Below are 25,727 nucleotides of genomic sequence, written 5' to 3' on the forward strand. Positions count from 1 at the left end.
TCCTGAATACTATATATTAATATCAAAGGATAAATTTTGGGATATTGAACTATAAACTTTCCACCATACGACCGAAAAAAAATTAAAAATTTATTATTTGATTTTTTAATATTGTTCGAAAAGAAAATTGAAAATATCGAATTAAAATTTGTTACGACTAAAACCTTTATTTTAAATATTTTATAATATGTATATATCAATCGAATAAAACGCTACCATTCTTCGGATAACTCTTTTTCATTAACAGTCCCCACTCCCTCTCCGACGGTAGTTTGTGGTATAATGGTGGTGGTAGTGGTCATGTCATAATTTCATCCTTCATCTGCCACTTTTCCTGATTGACTCTCCATTCTCCAACTCTTGTCAGTACTACCGCCCGCCAAGCAGCTCCATCGCACTGCCTGAAAATATGTTCCTGGAAACGAACATAATCAACAATCCATAGAGCATAATATTGCCAATTAAACTGCCTGAAAAAATTTCATTTTCTATAAATAAAATCTGCGAGTTAATCAGGACCTCTCATGTCAACAATTAAAATTAACTTCGGTAATAAAAGGAAAGAAAACAATTATTATATCCTTTTCCTGGTTCTACCACGAGATTATATAACGTATATGTCTGCCAACACAACGCTCCAATACTTGAACTCGTCGCGGTCCCGGTATCATTCCCAGTCTCATTGTCAGATGTTTCGTGTAGGGTGGGAGGGTTCGCGTTCGGGCGTACGGTTGGTCCATGATGTTGTTTTTTGGTTTATTTTTGGGCCAGCGGCATTATTTGCCGTTGTTCCGTCACTATCATCTGTCAGTGGCTCATCACATGCAGCCCCAGCAGGAGTTGTATGTATACATAAGTATAACCAGAGAGTTCAGAGAAAACAGCAGCAGACGGACAAATAAAACAACTATGTACCTATCTATAACCTACTATGCGAAAGATTGCCTCTGTGCGTCTATAGAGTAAACAAACAGGCGTGAGCAATCAGCAATAAAAACCACAGCAGCATCAGTCTTTCTACGCACGGACAAACCGCATACATACAGATACAGAAGCACATTTATTATCCTATTCAATTCGTTATACCAGGAACGAATACTTGGGGAGGGGCTTAAAGCTATTGTTTTCAATTCCAGTCAAATTAAAGTCTTTAAATTTAAGTCAAACGAAATTCATTTCAAATATTATCGAAATATTGTAAAGCTTTTCTAATAGGGTTTTTATATCTTTACAAAATGTCAAAAGTCTGCATGATGTCCCCGTGAAGTATCCCAGGTGATAGAAATATAGCTTTTATATACGAAGATAACACCAGAAAACAATACGATGTATCGAAGACAGCACAAGTTTTTGGCCTTTTAAAAAATTGGGAAGTTCTTAACCTTCCTCGATTCTTGATATTGTTGTCAGGATAACTTTTTTTGGAAGCTCTTATACTTTGCTACAACTTAACGATTTCATTGGACCTTCTTTATCTATAGAGTCTAAACAAAGCCTGACAATACAGAAACCTACTATTTTTTTTAAAAAGATGTTTCAAAATCTTTGCAAATCCACAACAAAACTCATGGTGCACTTGTCTCTTTTTTAAAATAAAAGTACACAACTTTATTATTTACAGAAATAAATCTACTTAGCATCCTTCTTGGTGTCAACCTTACCACCACGTATCCTACCGGCACGATGGGCAGCAATGAGACTGACATTACGACCGGCAGATCTACCTCGCTTAGCGGTGGAAGCTTTACCAATATGTTGATGGTTATCACCTCCTTGGGGATGTTCCAGCGGGTTCATAGCAACACCACTTACCTTAGGCCAGATGATAGTCTTCACCTTGTGCTTGTGCTAGGCACTACCAGCTTGACAAGGGTCTTCTTAGTGTCTGGGTTATGGGAAATGATCACCGATCGTCTCTTCCTAGTTGCAAATGATAGTACCTTCAGGCTTCTGGGTCAGAGGCATAACTTTTCCGACTTGGAGGGTGGCTTTGCATCCACAGTACACGAACTGACCAGTGTGCCTACCCCCGTGGCCGATAAACATCTTCTTGCGGACCTTGTAGCAGTAGGGATCAAGGAAGTGAAGAACTGACAATGGAGCACCACTACCAGGATCGTGAATGATTTCTTTAACTATACCCCTGATGCAGCCATGACGTTCAGCGATGTCCAAATTCCTAAGCTTGGCGGTTCCCTTGCGCCTTTTAGCGTGGGCTTTATAATTGGCTTTTAATAGCGAAAGCCTTTTGAAAAACAACAGTTGAATATATGTAAGTCGTGCAGGATGGGTTTATGCTTTGATACTCAAAAAATAAACGATGGTGTGCCACAGGGCTTTGTCTTGTCTCCGACACTCTTTCGCATTTTAAATAATAATTTACTATTTCAAATTTCGTATTTATTTTCTTGCTGCTTGACTATAAATTCCATCTCTGGGCTTATGAACTAGTTACTTAAGTATCTTAATCAATCATTCATTGCATGAACTTTAAAGAATTATTGCATCTTAAGGGGATTCGTATAGTCATGAAAAACGCGTTCTTCCATTTTTAGGTCTCTCTGATCACAGAAAATGGTTTTTCAATTATCGTTTACCTTCAGCCCTTACTTACTTAGGTCTTCAAACCTAGTGCGAGTTTTTGTGCGCTCTACCCGAATCTTGACAATTGCTTTACGTCTGTTTTTCTCAATGTGCTTCTTGGTCCCCCTATGCTTCTGGGTTTTGGAGAGTGCCGTGAAATAAGACCAATTTTTAAAAATTGACTTTAATGCACTTTACAAAAGTGAAATAAGGCCAATTTTCAGCAGTTGGTCTTAATACAATTAACAAGAGTGAAATAAGGTAAATTATTTTGAGAAATAAGAGCAACTTATTTGTACGGTCTGGTATATAAGGCAAGCAGCCTGCTTGGGCACATAATAGGGTAGGTGCGAGGTTGAGTGTATGCAAAGTTTTTTTTATATTCATGACAAACCAAACTGTTGAAAGTGTCCAATTCACTGCCACTTTCGCCTTTATACATAAATGTCAACGGGTTTCTGACCAGTTATCATAGATAGTAAGATCCGCTTAACACGCGCCCCACAGAAGCCCCTTCAGCGGAAGGAAACGCTTCACTACCACTTATAATAGAAGTCGATGTAACACCACAAGCCTCAAACAATCCATCCGACGTGAAGGCTAAGACTTTAGTCGACAGCAACTCCGACATGGATACTGAAGACGATACCTTAAGGATCACTCTGTGTGAAGAAGACCTACTTCAGCCCTCCTCAGACGATGAAAACGCCGACAAAACAGTGGTGGAAGTTGATCTGACTAAAAGTAGCAATGCTGCGATTAGTACAGATCAACCTCCATCACGGCATCATGGCCGCAAACATCCCATCTTCTCCAAAATGGTGGCAGCCAACTCATGGAACAGTAACAATACTGGACATACTGCTATTTTAGACAATTTCAGATCTATCCCAGATCGCTTAGACTATACCACCCCAAAAATGGTATTCGGTAAAAGCTTCCATGTGTCCATCCCTACAAGATCCTCCTAGTAAGAGAAGAGAGACCCCTGGAAGACGATGCTGTACACTTCTATACAGTCGGTTCAAAGACCGATCATGGAGTTGGAAGTGGTATCTATTCGGAACAACTGAATCTCAGTCTATCATACAGACTTCCCAATCAATGTAGTAGTTTCCGGGCAGAAGTAATGGTGATTAAAGAAGTACTATCCTGGCTCAAAGAAACGTTATATCAGTTTAATATTCACTTCATTTGGGTGCCGGGCCACAAAGACATTCCGGGAAATTGCAAAGCCGATGAGCTCGCCAAAAACGGAACCCTTCTGCCTAATGTAAGACAAAAACATAACATAGGAACACCACTTGCTACATGCAAATATCTTCTTCTTCTCAAGCAATATGCTCTAGAAACAAAAAATTCTAGATGGTCACAGAGCACCACCTGCCTAGCAACCAAGCAAATATGGCCAAGTATAGACTTAAAACGGTCAAAAGGCTTGATAACCCTGAGCAGACAAAGTATAAGCTCTACAATTGGAGTAATAACAGGACACTGCCTCGTAGGAAGACATGCTCTGAGGCTAGGGGTCTACACAAATGACTTCTGTAGAAGCTGCATGGACGAGAAGGAAGAGGAAACAGTCCAACACCTTCTATGTACATGTCCAGCACTCTCTTTTAGAAGGAATTATTTTCTCGGTAATCCCTTCTTCGATAACACCAATGAACTGGCAACGATTGAAACAAAACGTCTCTCTAACTTTAATAAAAGTACGAAATGGTTTGTTTAAGTTCATTACTCTCCCATGAGTAACCTCATTAGTGGTATCACAATTGACCCTTGAGGTCTGCGTGCGTAAATGACATCTGGACAGCCACTCCAACCTAACCTAATCATATATAGTTCTTCATTGGACAGATGATTGGGCCAGAAAACCCTTTTCAATCTAACGATTTCTGCTTCTCTCTTTATGCTTATTGTCATATGATGGATATTCATTATCCTATGAAATAGCAAGCATTATGTCATCTGCTTAATCCAGATGATTCAGGTATGTTTTCAGAGTCCACTGAGTCCATATTATTCCTCCGTTTTCTGTCAAAATTTGCCCGCAACACACCACTGATCACCAATAAAGCAGCTTTGTCTGACTCCAATTCGGACTTCAAACTCTTCTGATAACCTAACACCTTGTAAGACCTTACGTTATGGACCCATTATAAGTAGGAATAAGTTTATCTGGGATATCGCTCCTTTGCAAAGCAAACCAGATAAACTTCCTATTGACACTATGAACAGCCCTCTCAAAATCGAAGGTGAAGTGGTAATTGATATTTGACGCATTGCTCGATGGCGATATACAAGTTGTTGATGTGATCAATGTTGAATTTTTTAGGGGACAAGTCCAAGTTAAGTTTCTAAATTCATCATGTTAATACCTGCGAAATGTCTTACAGACACTGACAATCTTTTTGGTATATCCGGTGATTGTAAACCAAACTCCGCAAGTAGATAATCATTTCGGTAGGACAATTATGAGGACTCCAAAATTGATGAAACAGGATAATTGTTTACTTCGAGAAGTATCCTCACGACTACCAAAAAATTGCCTACGTTCCTGTCTTTTACTATGCCCCAACCTACCCTCTATTTATAATAAAGTACGAGTACATGTATAACAATCACCACAGATGATGGTAGGGATGATGATGATGCGAAAGGATATAATGGGTGGGAAAATTATGTTCATATTGCTTGAACGAAGCTGATGCCTCGGTGATGTTTTTTGTCCCCCTAAATGATTTTTCATTCATCCGCACCTCTTACCTCCCACCCATAAACACCATCGCTGCCGTAGGGTATAAACATTTTACCATCATCATCTCCTTCCGCACTCTCACTGATTATTATTTGTTTTTGTAAACATTATAAAGTTCCGTACTTTGATTGGCAAATTTTTTTACTATCGCATGGTAAATTATCTTTCGATTCAATATCAACAATAATAATATTGTCCATCTGTAAGTATGTCATTCGGTTGATGGCAGAGAATTTTCAATCGATAACATCGAAGCCTATAAAAAGATAAATTTACTTGACGGACACCTCGCACTCTCCCTCTTCCTCTTATCAACATAAAACCACGAAAACTATACTGTCAATCTTAATGAGTCAATTACCTAGGACAGAAGAAATAATAATAATGCCAACAACAACAACTCCATCAACACACACACACATACACACTCATACAAAAACATATAACAAATAAACAAACAACAAACATACTCGTATATCCTGACAAATTTAATCAGCCAAAGTTGCCGCGTAATATCCTTGTGCGTTATAGTACTCGTTCCTCTATAGAAATGGGAATTATACGTCAACTGGAAAATACAATTAAAATTATTGAATTATTCAGCATTGTCGATTAAAATTCATGGCACCAGCAAGCCAGCACAACCGATAGCTGCAATAGCGTGGTAACCGTACAGCGAGTCCTGTTTATGGTTTTTGGCTGTTGGCTGTGCTGTGCAGGGAATCCTTTCGAGCAGAAATTCATTTTATAAAGTAAAAAATAAAAATAAAATTACGAGTAAAAGAAAAAAAAGGACACAAAAAAAAAAACAACAGAAAACATAAAGTAAAGTAAATTAAATAAATTGCCTATAATTATATAGGTGCGTGGATTTAATGCGCGTGTAATATAAATACAGTAATACACCTACAATCTACATGCAACAACACTTTCACATAGAAAATGATTTATTTTGACCAAACGTGATTGCTTTTAAGGACTCAATTGACTTTAGCTACCCCATCCCCAATTTTATATTGTCAATGTGTGCAATGTATAGTTTTACTTATATCCTTCATCATAAAATTGGAACACACCAGGAACAGGATCAGGACGACATGAAAATGGACAGAAAGAGGTCAAAATAATAACAATAAAATGAGATTCTATAGATACATTTATGAAGGTTGAGTGTCTGTTTTGATTTTGATCATTGCTTGTCACCTCCCATGAAGTCCACCCACTATCAAACCCACCACCCTCTATAGACTGCAAAACGTCATTCGCGTCGTCGTACAATTTACTTAATCGAAGGTGTAAAAATAAAATCTGTGTCACCGTAAAATTGTGGCAAATTTGTCAGTTGGAAAAGGACCATCGATTGCTGATGGTGGACAATTAGCGGGAATTACAGGCAATAATGTTCAAATTGCATATTAATGATGGTGTGGTAGTGAATCAACCACGAGAATGTCACCAAACTGGAATGCCTTAAAATGTATCTATATATATATATATATAAAATTGGATCATGCTTGTACATACATATGTACAGATATTAAGTTCGTCCTTTGTATTAATATAGGTACATAAATATGCATACTTTTAACAAAAAGCTAAAATTGAGTTTTAAACGGAGTTATTCAAAGTTAAACTATGTTATAAATAGAGGTGGATTTTTTAGAATGTTTGGAGGCTAGCTGAAAATAGTGACACAGTTTCTGGATTTTCGGATCGAATCAATAAATACAAATTATATTATTTAAAATGTTTAAAAAGTATATTAGACTTTATCTTCCAACCTTCTTCTGTCTAAATCTTCTTTCCAAAAAAATTCTCGGAGTTTCAAGGTCCCTAGAGTAGAAATAAAAGAGTTTCAGAGATATGTCTGTGCGTGCGTGTGTATGTACGTCCTCGTTCGTCCGTACGTTCGTTCATCCGTACGTTCGTGACGTTTTTTCGTCGTTCATAGCTAAAAAACCAAAAGAGATATCGACTTCAAATAAATTTTATTATACAGACAAAAAGGCAGAAAGATGCAGAAAGGGCTTTTAAGAAAATTGCGTGGGCGGTTTTTTTTACCATAGCAGTTTAAAAAAAGGTGAACATTTTGGTTAACACTAAATATCTTATGAATCGAAAACGCTAAAAAATATTGTTGTCAAAATTCAATAAAATTCTAAGAAAAATCGAATTGAGTTTTTTTTACCAAAAATAAAAACTTAAAAGAAAATTTAGCAAAAGTTGGTAAAAATTGATCTTTGATTGAAATATCTTTCCAAAAATTTGAAGCTATGGCTTTAAATAAATTTTAATTTATAAGAAATATTGTTTTCAACTTTCGGAAAAATTTTGAGAGGAATCGAATTGACAGTTTTTTTTACAAAAAAAATAAAAACCTTTACAAAAAAATTATTAAAAGTTGGTAAAAATTGATTTTCGACTCAAATATCTTTACAAAACTTTGAGATATTCGCTTTAAACTACTTTTATACAGTTAAATTTTGAGGAAAATCTATTTTTTTACAAAAAATAAAAGCCTAACAAAAAAACAATAGTAAAACTTGGTAAAAATTTACTAACGACTGAAAAAGCTTTTGAAAATTAAACATATTTTCTTATTTCACAGAAAGTATTTTTTTCGATATTCAGCTTTTTTTTTAAATACAAATCCAACAGTCCTTTTTTTCATAAAAAAATAAAATCTACAAAAAACAGTACACAAATTTGGTAAAAATTGATGTTTGGTTCTTAATATCTCTCAAATTATTTTCATTCATCCAATTTGTAAAATTTTAAGAAATGCTTCTAAAATTGGTAAAACAAAAAAAAAAAAACTAGATTTTCAAACTTAACTATTTATTTATATGAAAAATATTATTTGTAATAATAAGAATAATTCAACTAACAACTTTTTTTAACCCAACACGAAAACGTATAAACTTTTAAACAAGGCAAATAGACAGAAAGGATTAGAAGTAATCAGTGTGGGTCGCATCCTAACCTCTTTTAGAGGATGAGGATAATTTCGGATTTCTTCCATTGTTCTGAGATATCCTCGGTGACCAAAACTTGGTTGAAAACATCAATACTCTGCAGCAATTCCATCACTTTGGTTACATTTCTTGCTTTTTAAGCTTTGAATCGCATTTTGCTCTTCGCTTTTAAGAAATATGGAAACTATTGCTTTTCTTGCATTCACTGCTTGAGGGAGCATTCGACGGTAAATAAAACTAAAAACTATTAAGTAAGCTTATTAATATCTTATCTATTATGAATTTTGCTAAAATTATCGGATAAGGCAATGATCCCGTCCTTATGAGGTTGAAAGAAGTATTTGCTTTTTTAATTAATTTTGTTTTATTGAATTAGATAAAGAAACTTGCCGTTTAAAGATTGTATAATTTCTTAAGATTTTTTGACTTTTTTATCTCAATCCTGCAAATTACGTACTTGTTCACGAAGTTACTAAATTTAGTTTAAAAAAATTAAGTTAAGAAATATGTGGTTTGATTTACGTGTAAAAATACTTTTCAAATGAAGGTAAACTCAGGTAATATTCACATTACGGCAGATCCTGGAAAAAACCCAAGAACACCAAATCGACACCCACCATCTTTTCATCGACTTCAAGGCCGCATATGACAGCATATACAGGGACGAGCTGTATACAGCCATGTCTAGTTTTGGCATCCCTGCCAAACTCGTCAGTTTGTGCAGGACGACCATGGAGAATTCACGCTGCTCCATAAAGGTTGGATACAACTTAACAGAACTTTTCGATGTCAAAAAAGGTTTTAGACAAGGTGATGCGCTGTCATGTAATTTTTTTAACATCGTGCTTAAAATAATAGTGCAGAGCTCACACGTCAACACTAGAGGCACTTTCTTTCAAAAATCTGTCCAATTACTAGCATATGCTGATGACATGACATAATCGGAAGAACTCAGCGTGATGTCAATGGGGCTTTTGTGAGTATTGAGAAAGAGGCGGATAAATGGTTTTAACGGTTAATGAGGGTAAAACAAAGTACATGATATCGTCAAGAAAGGACTTACAACACCGATGTCTTGGTCAAAAACTCACCATCGACAGACGTAACTTTGAGGTATTCAATGACTTCGTCTACCTAGGCTCCGCTGTAAACAGAGCAAACAACACCAGCGCTGAGATCAAATGCAGAATAACTCTTGCTAACCGCTATTTCTTTGGACTAAGAAAGCAATTGAATGGTAAAATCCTCTCTCGAGTGACCAAAGTACTGCTATATAAGACCCTTATCATCCCCGTACTGCTTTACGGTGCAGAAGCATGGACCATGACAAAAGCGGATGAAAGCACCTTGGGTCGATTCGAAAGAACAGTTCTTCGTGTGATCTACTGTCCCGTATGCATCGAAGGGGAGTGGAGGAGAAGTTGGAGCGACTAGCTGTACGGGCTGTACACTGTACAGAGACGTAGACTAAGAAGAAGATTAAAAGTCCAACGACTTTGATGGCTGGGTCACGTAGAGCGCATGGAAACCAATGCTCCGGCCCGGAAAGTCTTCGAGTCCACACCCACAGGGCAGCGCAGTAGAGGAAGACCGTGGATCAGGTGGCGCGCACAAGTGGAAGGTGACCTCACCCAACTTGGAGCGCGAAACTGGAGACATCTAGCTAGGGACCGAGCTAGATGGAGAAGTTTGTTTGGTGAGGCCCTAGTTCACACAGGACTGTAGCGCAACCTTAAGTAAGTAAGTAAGTAAGTAACTCAGGTAATTTGTTTTTATATGTATCTATAGACTTCATGATGGAAATAAGGATGTTTTTGTAGAAGAGCTTTCTTATTTATTGAGAGATAAATCTTGCAGTTATGTTGAATATTGACATTTTAACTCAGAACTCAGTTACGGATATGACAAGATTAAAGGAAATTTCAAAAACTTGTTTAGATCATATTTTTGCTCGTTTGGATAAAAAATCAGTTTTTGCTATCACAAGTTCTATATTAAACCTTAAAATAACTGATTGTTGTAAAATCCGAAAACAAATAATAGTAGCCTTAATACTCAAACATCACAAAAAATTGATTTTAGTTCTTTAAATAATCGATTACTTCATGAAAATTGGTCAGAAATTTACGGACGAAATGATCTTTCTTTTGCATTTAAATTTGTTTTCTAAGGTTTTAGATTATCATGTTAAAATATGCCTTAATTCAAATACAGACAAAGTTCGTAGACTTCATAAATTGAAACCTTGGATGTCAGATTATTTATTAGGTAAAATACACAGGAGGGATAAGTTGCACTCTAAATGTAAAAAACAACTTAATAATCTTTGTCTGCAGAAACAATATTGAGAGTAATTAAAGGAAGTTGCTACTCAGGTAATCCTTGTGTAAATTCTCAAAAAATTGAAATAGCTAAAGGCGATCTCAAAAAATAGTGGGGCATCATTAACGAAATTTTCAATTAATGTTTCTCTTGATTCACCCAATATTATTTACTATTTAGACCAAGAAATCCACTCTTCTTTAGATAAGTCTAACATATTTTACAATTTTTTCACAGGGGTTGTCCTCGATACGCTTAGACTGCTGATTTTCCAACCTTAAGCGAAAGTTTCTGTTCAAGACATTGTTCTAAAAAAGAAAATAGGTCTTAAAAAAGCTTTTTTTTAGCCTATCGATTCTTATGAGCTAGATAAAATTATTAATTCCCTATATAGATCAAATTCTGCAAACCAAAACAGTTTTTCTAACATTTTTTTTTGAAAAGTATTGCTTTTAATGTCGTTGATGTATTAGCCCATATATTTAATAATTGTGCTTTTAGTGGAATTTTTTTCAAATGGCTGATGTTCAAATAAGTTTTAAAAAAGGTTATTCTATAAATCTTAATAATTATAGGCCAATTTCTCTCCTTCCTGTTTTTTCTAAACTTTTTGAAAAAGTGATGAAAGTCAAAATTGTATCGCATTTTGATAAAATTAACTTTTTTAGTAGCAATCAGTTTGGCTTCAGATCGGGCAAGATCAACGGAAGTCGCACTTCTTCAATTTTGCAGCCAGATTTTTACCCATCTTAACAGTAGAAATTCACAGCTGCTATCTATATTGATATTACCAAGGCATTTGATACTGTGGATCATGATTTGTTACTAATTAAACTTAAACTTGGGTTAAGAGGATTCATTATCAAATGGTTTTGTTCGTATCTTAAGGGTAGAAGGCAAAGAGTTAAAATAAGAGATTCGTTCAGTGGACCTTTAGATATAGCTATTGGCGTTCATCAAGACTCCGTTCTAGGTCCCATTTTATTTTTAAAATATATAAATTCTATCTTCTACTTCGACTTGAAGAGTTCTGTAATAGGTTTCGCTGATGATATTGGTTGTTCATTTTCGAATAATTCCATTGTAGACTTAATAGCTGATATTAATTACGATTTAAAGGTTCTTAGGCATTGGCTCGGTATGCATAAGCTTGTCATAAGTGATAAAACTAACTAACAGAATAAACAATGGGCATAAGAGATTGTTTTCAAAAACTAAATTGCGTGGCGCAACATTCCGTTGATAACTAGGGCCTAGTGACTTACAACTCTCAAGCATTCCTGTGTGCGAGTAATGTTGTCAGGAATGGAGGGGAACTACAGTTTATATGACGATTCCGAACGGCTAATTTGAGAAAGCACTCTTTCATGACAAGAGTTACTCTTGGAGAATTTGTCAATTCCTTGCAAGAGGCAGTACCCGTGAAAAGACTTTAAATGACATAGGCAGGGATCGAACCTTAGACCTCTGGCATGACAGTACAACGCACTAGCCGTCATGCCACGGGTACTACTAAGAGATTGTTTGGACATTTTTAATACATGAATGATGCCACACCGTCAGAACTGTTATTTAAGTTTTCGTGAAGACTCAGAATTTTGTCAAGAATAGAAGATTCAGAGATTCCTAGTTTATGTTTGTTAAGTTGGGAAATTCACTAGTATTTGTAATAAGTGCCTAACTATGACAAGTTTGAAGAGTCTTCATAGGCACTTTTATAGGAATAAGCAAAGTGCAACTTATCTGTTATCTGTCAAATTGGCTGTAACGATAAAGCTTCTAATATTGAATCTGGGACTTGAGTACAAACTACATAAGGACCTTCCCAGGCAGTCAAATTCCGAAATCATATTATGTTACAAACCGATTCTTTACAGTAGGGAACAATCAAAAATACACGGAACTAAATAAAATTGAAGCCGGTGTACCTCAAAGAAGTGGCTTAGGACCAATCTTGTAACTTTAAAATAAAAGGGATATTCCAGTGGATCCGTTGCAAAGGCTACACATAACTTGCAAACTGCATTTGAAAAAGTGAACGAAAAACGAAAAACTGGCGTATCAAACTAAACTAAAAAACTGTTTTCTTATTTCTGTAAACAGTTTAGAAGCAGAGCTATTCATTTTTAGAAGACAAATTCTGTATTCTTCTGTTTCTCAACTTAAATGTTCAGGGATCTTGCAAATATTGTATGTTACAAACTCAAAATTTTGCTATTTTATTAAATTTTCTGGATTCAAGTTCAAAACAATCCATTTGAGTACATGCTTGCATTTTAAGACCAATGTCAAAACTAAGAGTAACTTTCCATCATAAACAAAAACGGCCAAAAGCAAAATGCACATTTCAAAGATCAAGTTTTACGGACGCTGCCTGAACGACGCTGCCTGGTTATGATTATAAGTGATGCACTCGAGTTTATAGCCCCACACTGACGACAAAAACAACAACAACAAGAAAAAACGCATCCATATTCCAATTCAAATGCGAACTTGATTAAAATGCAACGCAACATGAAGCAAAAAAATCAGTCTGCAGAAAATTCAGAAAAATATGCAGCAATCTAAGCTGAAGTTGCAAGCTTCGATGGACTTCCATTCAATGCAACAACAAAACAAACAAAAATCCATGACCACATACTCATGTGAGACGCGGCTAAAACGACAGCAGCAGCAGCACCAACAACAACGACAACATTGCCGATACACAACACAATATTCAGGTTTTTATCCCGATGATATGAGGTCATGTAACGGCACCATGTTGATGAGATGGCTGCAACCACTTAACGACTCCACCATCGCATCGTTTAGTTCGTATGTCCGTCGTCGTCGCTGTAGTCGCAGTCATTCTCTACGTCGTCGTCGTTGGTAGCCAAAGCCGTGCTTGTGAAAGCATCGAGCCTCAACATCGCCACATCAATATACACAATTTTCATGATAAGTTTACTCACTCACTCACTCTTGCCTTGCCTTGCCCTGCCTTGTCTGATGTTGGACTATCATCGTATAGGCTATGGACCTCCACCACCACCGACGAGATGAAGCTGGAACTGGACTGATGCTGCACCAAGCCAGATCCCCTTGGTCGTCCGATGTTCCACTTTCAAATGAATGAATGCCCTTGTGGTTACATAAAATTAAAGCTTCATCTGCTACGCATAAATTAGCGACGCGACGCAACGCTTCGTGGTCCAGCAATCCAGTTTCCAGTTTTTTGTGTTATTGTTGTTTTGTCGGGTTTTTCTCCCCGAACTTCGATAACGAACAGGAGGCGTGGTGGAATTTAACGGTGCGGTGGTGTGGAGAATGGAGAAGTGCGTTTTGGAAATGAGTGTTAAAAATCACTAACTCCAGGAAGCATTTGGGACACTGCGATTTCGTGCAGTGCGATGATGGACCCTGGTGATAAAATGCCAATACACGCACGGGCGCGACGAACCCTCCCCAATTCGCTCCAAAAACTCCAACGACAACAACAAGTACAAAATATCGACAGTCCAAAAAAATAAGCTCCTACTGCATTCAAAGACGGCATCAGGAATGCGTGGAATAAATTAAAACCAAGTGCCACTGGGTGCAACGTGTTGGCCCCATTTTTTTATTTTTTTTGAAATTTCAGATTTTTCCTCTTTTTTTCTTGTCCTTTTTGTTGGATTTTTCGGAACGAACGGGCCAGGCCAGGACCAGTGGATGTTGAATGTTGTAGTTGTGTACTTGCTTGCCTATAAATCATCGTGTATAGAGCGGCCGGGCAACGGCTATTGCGGTCAGGCGAAACTACAAATTGGAATTGGGAGGAGATGTAATTTTCTTTTCTTATTTTTCACTGTTCTGTTCCAGAGAATGAAAACAATCACGATTTAAAAACTGAAACGCTTGATGATCAAAATGTGGATGGCGATGGCGATGATGATGATGTTGTGTGTGTGTGTGTTGTTTTCTGTTTCTGCACGAGTATTGGATTGTAATTTATTGAAAATTGTTTGTAAATAAAAATAAGACCGTGAGGAGGACTACAACCGACTGTCATTACGATGACCACCCGTGGATGTTGAATTAATCAGGATTAAGGACGGGGGAATTTTTGTTTCTCTTGCGGAAATGTAGGAAAACAAAATCATTAAGAGTTCTTGTTTTGACAGTGTTTTTAATTGTAACCAAGGAAGGGATTTTTCACACTTGTGGGTATTGGTTTTGTGTAGAAACAAAATTACGAAATTTGATTTGAATTCAAATGTCAAAGACGCATTGTGAGCATTATTAGGAAAGGTAGAGAAGGTTAGAAAGGAGCGGTGTCAGTGGATAGTGGTTTTGAATTCCTGAATATTGAAAGATAGGGAAAAAAAGATGCTAAAATACTTCACATTCACGTAGTGCAGCTAAAGAACAAATCTCTGTGTTGGGCTTGGGCTTGAGGACATACTTCGATTGAATGGTAGTTTTGCAATTGGCTATTTGATAACAGCAAAATAAGTTAAAAAAATAGTGAGATGAGAGACGGTGTTCCAGAGACGAAAATGGATCAACATTGTTGCCACCTCTTATTTGAATATTATAAAGAAGACTTATTGAAATTACTGGAGTACCAGCTCAGAGATGAGAGTTAACTTAATTACTAACTTAAGGTGCCGCTACAGTCTTGTGTGAACTAGGGCTTCACCCAAAAAACTTCTCCATCTAGCTCGGTCCCTAGCTAGATGTCTCCAGTTTCAAGCTCCATGTTGGGTGAGGTCACTTTCCACTTGTATGCGCCACCTGATCCGTGATCTTCCTCTACTGCGCAGTCTTGTGGGTGTGGATTCGAAGACTTTTCGGGCCGGAGCATTGGTTTCCATGCGCTATACGATGTTACAATGTTAGACATTGTTCATTCAAGAGGACACAAGCGTCCACAGGTTTTTCTCAACACCCACCTATGTCTATCAACTCCTACTCTCACCTCCCCGTGGTGAACATCGGGTGCGTAGTACCTCAACTGGAGATTGGGTTCTAAACCCAGTGAAAAGTCATTGGGGGTTGTAAACGAGAGATGGGGGAGAGGTGTTTCAATTAAGGCACCTCTCCTTATCCAGACTGCAGCGGAGGAATTCCCGAGATGGAATCAACAGTTACAGTAAGATAGAACTACTTAGTGAACACCTTATAGAGCTTCTATGACTTATTCAAAGGCCAGGCCTATAAGGAGTGGTTTATCCGACAACCCTCCTTGGAGTTATACTAAGACGCTGGCCCTACGGGTTCGGGGTTGTGGCGTCTAGGTGACTTCCTGACCACGTACAAATATCGGAGTTACGAAACTAGTTTTTTATAATCAGCGCACATTCAAAGGGTTTTGAAAACCCTAAATATGATAGAGACACAGTTTGATCATTAGGAAAACAGCGAGGGGTTGTAAAGGAGATGTCGTTGTACATTAGTTAAAAGGCAAAGACAGTGTTGTAAGGCATTCCACATTAGCGTAATACGGGTAAGAAACGCTTATCTGTAGTTCACAGTACGACCGACGTTAGACTCAAAGGTAAACTGATAGGAATTTTTAGATGAGTGAGTATTACGGTAAAAAAAGGATGAGGCATGATACATTCCGATGATGTTCGAATGTTGTAATTTACTTTATGGCATTCTTATTATGAAGCATTTCGTTATATACTGTCTAAAAGGCTAAGGGTAATTAATGGATCCTAGAGTTGGGAGTTATAATTAAGCTTTGGACGTATTTATGAAACATAGATTGATGCCCGATCAAAAGGAGGGAAAACATTTTTGAAATGGAGAGAAATGTAATTCTTCGTAGTTAAACGGTATTCTGAAGGTATTGTAATTTTTTTCGTTAAATGTTCGATATGGCAAATATTTGGTTCAGTTTTTTTTTTTATATATAAAAAAGTCGTTATTTGGTTATTTTCTCAAAGTAAAATATGATTGAAAATACCTTTAGTTGCGAAGCACCAACAAGTCTCGGATACGGCCGGATTCACTTTTGACAACCCTTTCACACGAAATAACTACAACGAACTTCGGATCTGTACGTGGAATGTTAGGTCCCTTAACAGACCACGTGCAACCAAACAATTAGCGGAAGCCCTAAACTGCTGCAAAGCAGATATTACAGCCATCCAAGAAGTGCGATGGGATGGACCGGGCAAACGCAAACTAAAAGACTGCGATATATACTACGGCGACTGCTACCGAGAACAAAGACAGCGTCTATTTGGGTGTGGATTTATTGTTGGAACTAGGCTCAGTCAAAAAGTCTTCAGTTTCAACAGTGTAAGCGAGCGCATCACGACAATCCGCATCAAGGCTAAATTTGCCAACATAAGCCTAATATGCGCGCATGCCCCAACAGAGGAGAAAGATGAAGGCACCAAAGACATATTCTTCGAGCTCTTTAACAAGTCATATGAGCAGTGCCCTGGCTATGACATTAAAATTGTTTTAAGAGATTTTAATGCCAAGCTAGGAAGAGAAGACATCTTTGGTGGGATAATCGGAAGATACAGCCTGTACGACAACACCTCCGACAACGGATTCAGGCTGGTCTATTTAGCTACGGGGCAAGACATTCTGGATTACGGATATCCCGATCCAAGCCAAAACAAGGAAGTACTGTGAGAAGATTCGACGTTAGACGGCTACAATCGCAAGAGACTGCCATGTCCTTTGCCGATCGAGTCTCTAATTGCTTTTTTTATAAAGTATGTTAAAATTACAAAAAATTGTCAGTTTTGTAGTTTAAAAATATTCATCTTTTCAAGCAAAATAATAATTAAAACCCATCACTAAATATTTATATACATTTGTCGCTCATTTATGAATTTATCTCTACATTAAAAATAATACTAGTAATACTTGTTTAGGCCTCTATTTAAATGATATAAGATAATATGATATGAAAGCGGTTATTATTTTAAAGAAAATGGTCTTTGTAACTAATTTAATGGCTAAGTATAGGTAATCTAATTCTTAAAACATATCAATAATTTACAAAATAAGAGTTCTGCTCTTTGTTCAGTCTCTATGAATATTCAACATTTTTGTCTTCGAATTTTTAATTACACACATAGCAAAGACGTCTTCTCGTTCTATAGGAATGAAATGAGTTTGAAGTTCTTTTTTCAGCTAATTTATATTTATCACTTATGTTTGTAAACTAAACTGAAAAAGCCATAAATTAGAAAACAAGCTTCTCATTAACAATCATTTATATGTAAGCAGTTTTTTCACTTTCAATTAATAAACAAAATATCTTAAAAAAATAGAACAAACAAACATTAACAAAGACCAAAAACCGAAAACCAAGAATCAAATGGAACACGTCAACTCATTTAATCAAAAATGAAATCCATAGTTCATCGGATTGTTTTTCAGTGAATACACAAACCATTTCCAAAATGAACTTGAAGATCGAATTTGAAACCTGTTGCATACTATTGGGCTGTATGCTATGACACAACTCAGGTTTGAACATTATTGAATAGTTAGAATAACATTGCTTGCATACTTCAGGAGTAATAAATACGTGAGTACAAAAAGTTATTATTGAAAAGCTTTGCAGACCAAGAGCTGTAATTAAAAACAACTTTCCTAAATTTTTTACTACTAGGAAGCATTTAGAAGAATGGTAGGTGTCGATTCGATGTTCTTGGGGTTGTCCCAAGATTTATCGCAATGTGTATGCTCGACTGTAGACTTTTCTAAACTAAAGCCAAATAAATAAAGACCTTTCAGATTGTTGAGGATAAGCTTAGGACGTTCACGTATTACAGCAGAGAAGATTTTAAATGCGATATTAAGGAGACTGATTCCTGACTGATTGGTGCAGTTTAGAGGATGTCGTTTTTTCAGTTTCAGTCGAACTGAAGTTCCATTCATAGGGCATGGTTTTTTTACGAACATATTTTACAGATAAGTTCAAACTCCAAACAAGAAAACCTTGTCATTTAAGCCATCTGGTCGAACCGATTTGTGAAACTTCAGCTTAGAAATGGCAATCTTCACTTTTTCTAAGTCGGGAAGATGGGATTATAGGCTTTCATGGTCTATATTGAATAAATCATCCTGCCTGACAGTGGAACTCAGTTCTTCTTCCCCATAATACAGTCTGCATATGTAATTGGTCCTTCCATATAGTCAGCATTGACTGGGGTTCTACTGTGATGTTTGCACTTTCATCCTTACAGCCTGCCCATAAAACTTTCGAACTTAATTTCTGGTTCAAAACTGCTCAACATCTTCTGCCGCACGCTTCTCATACTCTCTCTTTTTCTTCTCAGTAAACTTTGAGGTTTGGGGGAGTGAACGTATATTAGGCTTATGTTGCCGAATTTGGCATTGATGCGGATGTTCATGAATCTCTCGTTGATGCACCTATAGCCAAAACTTGTTTCCAAGTCTAGCTCCAATAAAAAAAAAACCGCATCCCAATAGGCGTTTTTTTCCAGTGGCATTCCATATAATTTATATCGAAGTTTCGAATAAGTGTTAGAGAGAGTAAAGTGGATCAAAAGTGTTTGCGACTGAGCTCCGTTGTTTATAAAAAAAATACTCCTTAAAATGCCGAAATAAATTCGCTTAAGTGCGCCAATTGAAACTTAAACTTATATCCTTGTAAGGGTGAGTCGTAAACGTTTCATATTGTAAGTGAAATCGCAGTTTTGGAGAGTTAAAACTTTTAAAAAATGGAACGAACACCGCCACCGAATAAAGGCTTGGAATTTTCCACTTATACCATTCAACAACCGAAACGGGGGCTGCACCATACCTCGCCCAAATTCCCACCAGTAAAACAACGGGTAGGATCAGGGGAAGTGGCGAAAAAGAAGGAAGTTTAACATTATTAGGGGTGCTGCGTGCTCAACGATAGATTACTGCTTCATTAAAGGGATATGACTTGAGTGTGTCGATGATTTTAAGGTGAATGATTTAACACCAATATCTTCAAATATGATAAACAGCTCTGATGATGGCAACACCATCGATCGCAATTATCTATTATTAAAGCTATTGCAGGAGAGAACATATAAAAAAGAGATACGGATTAAACCTAGATGAAGAACTTATGTTAGTAAATCAGAGACTGATCGAAACCATTAATGGAACAGGCGAGCTAACAGCCTGCATAGTTACAGCCGCAAGACCACTCTAATCGAGACAAAGGGAAAAGGGAAAAGAACCTTGGTATGATTGGGAATGCGAAGCAGCCAGAAAAAAGTCATTCGCATTCTTAAGGATACTGAAAAAACTGGAACCACAAACACGAAATACCTGAACAAAAACAAAAAGCTTACACTCTCACACTAGCATTGAAACTAAATGATGTTAACGATATCAGATCCTTTTGGAAGATCGTGAAGACAATAAACGGCACAACTCTTGGGCAGAATATAAAAGTTGATGCTTCTATGTTAGCAACCCATTTCGAGAAACAATCTCAATGAAAACGACCTTCGCTTTGCGCTGCCATTTTTAGGAGTAGAAGAGCTAGATCGCCCAATAACTGCCAAGAAGTAAGCAGAGTCATTTACCGCTGCAACACTAACAAAGCCCCCGGTGAAGACCGTTTTCCATATGAATTCTTCATAAATTTAACCGAAACCTTTCTAGAAGAGCTTACAAAGGCTTACAACTCTATTTTTAATTTTGGAAAGGCACCGGAAAGCCTTGTTGGAGAGACTGACGAACTGGATCGGAGACAACGATCTAATCAGTGAGTTCCAAGCAGGTTTCCGAAAAGACTACTCCACCTTGGACAATATTTTCTCCCTTACCGCATTGCGCAATCGTTCTTGGATAGAGGAAAGAAACTTTACGCATCCTTCGTTGACTCTTAGGCTGCCTTCGACTCGATAGATAGGAAAGCTCTATTTTTGAGTAACCTAGAGATGTCAACGAAAATGCTCAAGGTATTGCAGAATCTGTATGAGGATAATCTTACGGCGTTATGGGATGGAAACACTTTGTCTAGTTGGTTCCAGACGAAAACAGGAGTCAAGCAGGGATGCCTTCTGAGCCCAATACTCTTCTCAATTTTTCTTGATGATCTCAAAGACTCCCTAAATGGTGGTATGATGTTTGATGTTCTTGCAATAAAGCTGTTACTATATGCTGATGACATTGTTATAAAAGCAGAGAGCCCCAACATGATGCAGTTGCTACTTATGGAATCTTCAACTCAATACGAGCAAATCGAAAATCATGATTTTTCGCAACGGAAGAGGACGATTTGCTGGAAACGAAAAATGGACTTGGAACAATGAAGTCAAGGAGTATCTTGGTGTACTCATGACACTACAACTTACTTACTTACTTAAGGTGGCGCTACAGTCCTGTGTGAACTAGGGCCGCACCCAACAAACTTCTCCATCTAGCTCGGTCCCTAGCTAGATGTCTCCAGTTTTGCGCTCCATGTTGGGTGAGGTCACCTTCCACTTGTGCGCGCCACCTGATCCGCGGTCTTTCCCGGAGCATTGGTTTTCATGCGCTCTACGTGACCCAGCCATCTTAGTCGTTGGACTTTTACCCTTCTGGCTAAGTCTACGTCGCTGTACAGCCCGTACAGCTCGTCGTTCCATCTTCTCCTCCACTCCCTTTCGATGCATACGGGACCGTAGATCACACGAAGAACTTTTCTCTCGAAGCGACCCAAGGTGCTTTCATCCGCTCTTGTCATGGTCCATGCTTCTGCACCGTATAGCATTACGGGGATGATAAGGGTCTTATATAACAATACTTTGGTCCCTCTTGAGAGGATTTACCACTCAATTGCTTTCTTAGTCCAAAGAAACAGCGGTTAGCAAGAGTTATTCTGCGTTTGATCTCAGCGCTGGTGTTGTTTTCTGCGTTTTCAGCGGAGCCTAGGTAGACGAAGTCCTTGACTACCTCAAAGTTACGTCTGTCGATGGTGAGGTTTTGACCAAGACATCGGTGTTGTAAGTCCTTTCTTGACGACAGCATGTCCTTTGTTTTGCCCTCATTAACCGTCAAACCCATTTTTGCCGCCTCTGCCTCAATGCTCACAAAAGCCCCATTGACATCCCGCTGAGTTCTTCCGATTATGTCATGTCATCAGCATATGCTAGTAATTGGACAGATTGCCTCTAGTGTTGACGTGTGAGCTCTCCACTATTCTTTCAAGTACGATGTTAAAAAAATCACATGACAGCGCATCACCTTGTCTAAAACCTTTTTTGACATCGAAAGGTTCTGTTAAGTTGTTTCCAACCTTTATGGAGCAGCGTGAATTCTCCATGGTCATCCTGCAGAAACGGACGAATTTGGCAGGGATGCCAAAACTTGGCATGGCTCTATACAGCTCGTCCCTGTATATGCTGTCATATGCGGCCTTGAAATCGATAAAAAGATGGTGGGTGTCGATTTGGTGTTCTTGGGTTTTTTCCAGGATCTGCCGTAATGTGAATATTTGATCAACTGTGGACTTTCCTGGTCTAAAACCACACTGATAAGTACCTTTCAAGTTGTTGACGATGGGCTTTAGACGTTCACATATTACGGCAGAGAAGATTTTATAGGCGATGTTAAGTAGACTGATTCCTCTATAGTTGGTGCAGTTTAGAGGGTCTCCATTTTTCAGGATCAGGCAAACAATACCGAGTTTAAATTCATCGAGCATGCTTTCTTCCGACCATATCATACAGATAAGTTGGTGCATGCTCCTAACCAACTTATCTCCAGCTGCTTTAAAGAGCTCGGCATTCAAGCCATCCGCTACATCGGCTTTATTAGACTTCAACTTAGATATGGCAATCTTTACTTCGTCTAAGTCGGGAGGACGGGATTGTTGGCTTTCATCGTCTATATTGAATGGATCATCCTGCCTGACAGCGGAATTCAGTTCTTCGTCGCCGTTATACAGTCTGCAGAAGTAGTCGTTTTATATATCCTCAGCATTGACTGCGGTTTTACTATGATGTTTCCACTTTCGTCTTTGCAGCCTTCGGTTCTAGGTTTATGTACCTGTGAATTTCGTTTCACCTGTTCATAAAACTTTCGAACCTCATTCCTGCTTTTATACCTCTCTACATCTTCGACCGCACGCTTCTCATGTCCTCTCTTTTTCCTTCTGAGAAGTCGGCGTTCCTCTCGCCTCTTCTGCTAATAGAGCTCACGAGCAGCTCTCGTCCTTTTATGCAGCGCCGCTTTGCGTGCCTGTTGTCTGGTTGCATTTGCCTGCCGACATTCCTCATCAAACCAGGGATTTCTTGTTGGTGGATGTTTGAAACCCAGCACATCAGAGGCGGCTTCTCTGATTGCATCTTGGCACTGTTGCCACTTGTTTTCGATACATTGTGTTGGTGGCAGAGAACTTCGAGGGAGGTTACTTGTAACTCGGTCGGAAAAGGATTTGGCAATCTCTGGCGATTGTAGCCGTTTGACGTTGTACCTTCTCCCAGCACCTCCCTGTTTTGCCCTGGGTCTGGAAATCCGAAGTGCTACCTCGGCTACAACGAGGTAGTGGTCCGAGTAGTTGTTAGCTCATCGGAAAGTTCGTACATCCATAATGCTGGAAGCGTGTCTGGCGTCGATCGCAATGTGGTCAATCTGGTTGACCGTAGATTGATCTGGAGAAGTCAAAGTACCCTTGTGGATGTTGAGGTTTGGAAAACGCGTATTGACTACCATGACGTTTCGCCTCGCAGCAAAATCTATGAGCCTGAATCCATTGTCAGAAGTGTTGTCGTGCAGGCTGTTCTTCGCGATTATTCCACCAAAGATGTCTTCCCTTCCTAGCTTGGCATTAAAATCGCCCAAGACTATTTTAATATCGTAGCTAGGGCACTGCTCATATGTTTTGTCTAGGAGCTCGAAGAACATATCTTTGGTGTTGTCGTCTTTCTCTTCTCTGGGGCGTGCGGGCATATCAGGCTTATGTTGCCGAATGAAGAGCTGGAACAACTTCTAAGATATTTTGTCAAAAAAATCTTCAGATTAAGATACAACACTCCAAACAACATGGTACATCTGAAAACAGGTTTACCTCCACTTTATATACACACTCTCTTACTTCATTTCAGCTATATGCAGAACGTCATGGCACTATCGAGCAACCGTCTCCCTCACAAAGTACTGAAGTATCTCCAAAGGGGAAATCTGCATTTTTTAATGAAGAAAAGCAGCGTCATTTTGGAATACAATAACGAGATGCCCTCGAGGAGTAAGATACAAGATCTAATATCAAAAATAGAAGAGTCTACACGAAATCAATTTAAGAACCAAAGCGAACAAGGCCAGTCAAGAACAATATACAGACTACTGGAGCATGACCTTGGTCTGAAGAATTATTCTGATGATAGATTTAACCTAGATATTATATCTACCATTTTTAAAACCAGGGGATAACTACTATACCTAAATTACCTGCCATACATCAATGAAACAGATGTGGAGTGCACTATGTGCAACTTAAGAGAAAGGAAAGATGTACAAAACCTCGTGGGTTACTGTCCCATACTAAGCCCAATAAGAAGAGCAATCTGGGACAAAAATACACTGTCGTTGGACGAAATCCTGCAAATCTTCAACGGAAAAAAACTGAAGTCTTCTATATAGCTTCTTAAAAACTGCTACTAGGGGCTATCCAACATTAACTTGATTTAAACTTTAAGGCAATTGCCGTGATCCGAATATGTCGTAGAAGCCCTATAAGATGTTCACTAAAAATTTCAACCTAGCTGGATGCCACTTCGGGAATTTTACTCTGCCACTGGTTCGAACCCAGTCTCCAGTTGATGTACTAGGCTCCTATTGTTCAGACCGGGAAGATGACACTAGGAGTTGGTAGACGGGGTAGGTTTTAAAAAAAAAACCTGTGGACGCTTGTGTCTTCTTGGGTGCACATATGTATCTATCATTTGAACATCAAATTATCAACAGAACACACCTTAATAGCTTTTTTCAAGTTACTTTTTATTAAATTCAATATATTTAAATAAATAAAATGTAAAACTTAAGGAACAAAATATTTGTTCAATTAAATTTCTAATGAATCGCAGTAAATTAAATAATTTAATTTCAGTAACTCTTCTGCTTATTCTGACTATAAAAGCGGACTTTGGCGTTTTTAATTGAATTTTGAAAAATTCGTTGGTCCAATTGAAATTCTGCACTATCGTTTCATAGAGAATGTTAAAGGTCAAATATAACCTATGTGTGATTTATTTTTTATCAATTTTTTCTATAATTGTTATTCCATGTACAAAACTCATGTAGTTTAGTCTATTGTAAAATTTAATAACAAAAGCATTTTCATTCTATTTTTGCTTCAGCAATTTTAAATCAACAAAAAGATATTGTTCCATTCAGAGTTCATAAATAATATCAACTGTCAAAAACAGCTGTGTGCGACATTTTGATTGTTATTACGGATATTTAATTATTTTTTATTATTATATTTAGTTTAATTTCTAAAAATCAATTTATGAAGATATTGTACTGAGAATTTTTGTTCCTTATCAACAGAAAAAATAAACCAACAAGTCACTCTCTTTGATGTCAAACTCGATTCGTCAAAAATCATACAAATCCCTGTGATGCCCAAATACAATTGTCCATTTTTTCTTCGTTTTTTTTTGGAATCATAACATCTTCAACATCATCAACTTACATCATATATACTCGTACCTATACTGACTTTCTAATTGAAATTCAATGAATTGCTTCTTTAAGCAAAATAAAAATAAAATATAAAACATACAACAATAAAACCAAACTCTCATTGATTTTCTTCTTTTTTAAAAAATCCTTAAGAAAAATTTAGCATTGTCACAAATTGATTTCTTGTCACAGGCAGGTTCCTTCCTAGTCTTTGTTTCGCAGTTTCATATTTTTTTTTTTTTAAGTAAGCCTCACAGCCCCTGCCCCATGCGCATCAGCATGCCACCGCCCGCGGGCTTCACAACTATAACAAGAGAACCTATTTATTCTATTTGACTTAAAATGTGCCATGCCATCCTGCACCACCTCTGTCAGTCACTCAAAACACCCTGCGAGACAAATTCAATGAATTTGACTGACGCTTATGTCCTTTTGGGCAGAATAACAACCTTTGACAGATAGCTCCTGTT

At 37.7% G+C, this 25,727-nt stretch overlaps 1 pseudogene; it reads right to left on the minus strand.

The window, feature by feature from the left end:
* Positions 1–1,578: 1,578 nt before the first annotated feature.
* The window catches only part of LOC129950693 (60S ribosomal protein L8-like), a 47,133-nt pseudogene continuing 22,984 nt past the window's right edge, over positions 1,579–25,727 (minus strand).

This window comes from Eupeodes corollae, chromosome 3 (assembly GCF_945859685.1).
Source record: "Eupeodes corollae chromosome 3, idEupCoro1.1, whole genome shotgun sequence".
NCBI classification, from domain to species: Eukaryota; Metazoa; Arthropoda; class Insecta; order Diptera; family Syrphidae; genus Eupeodes; species Eupeodes corollae.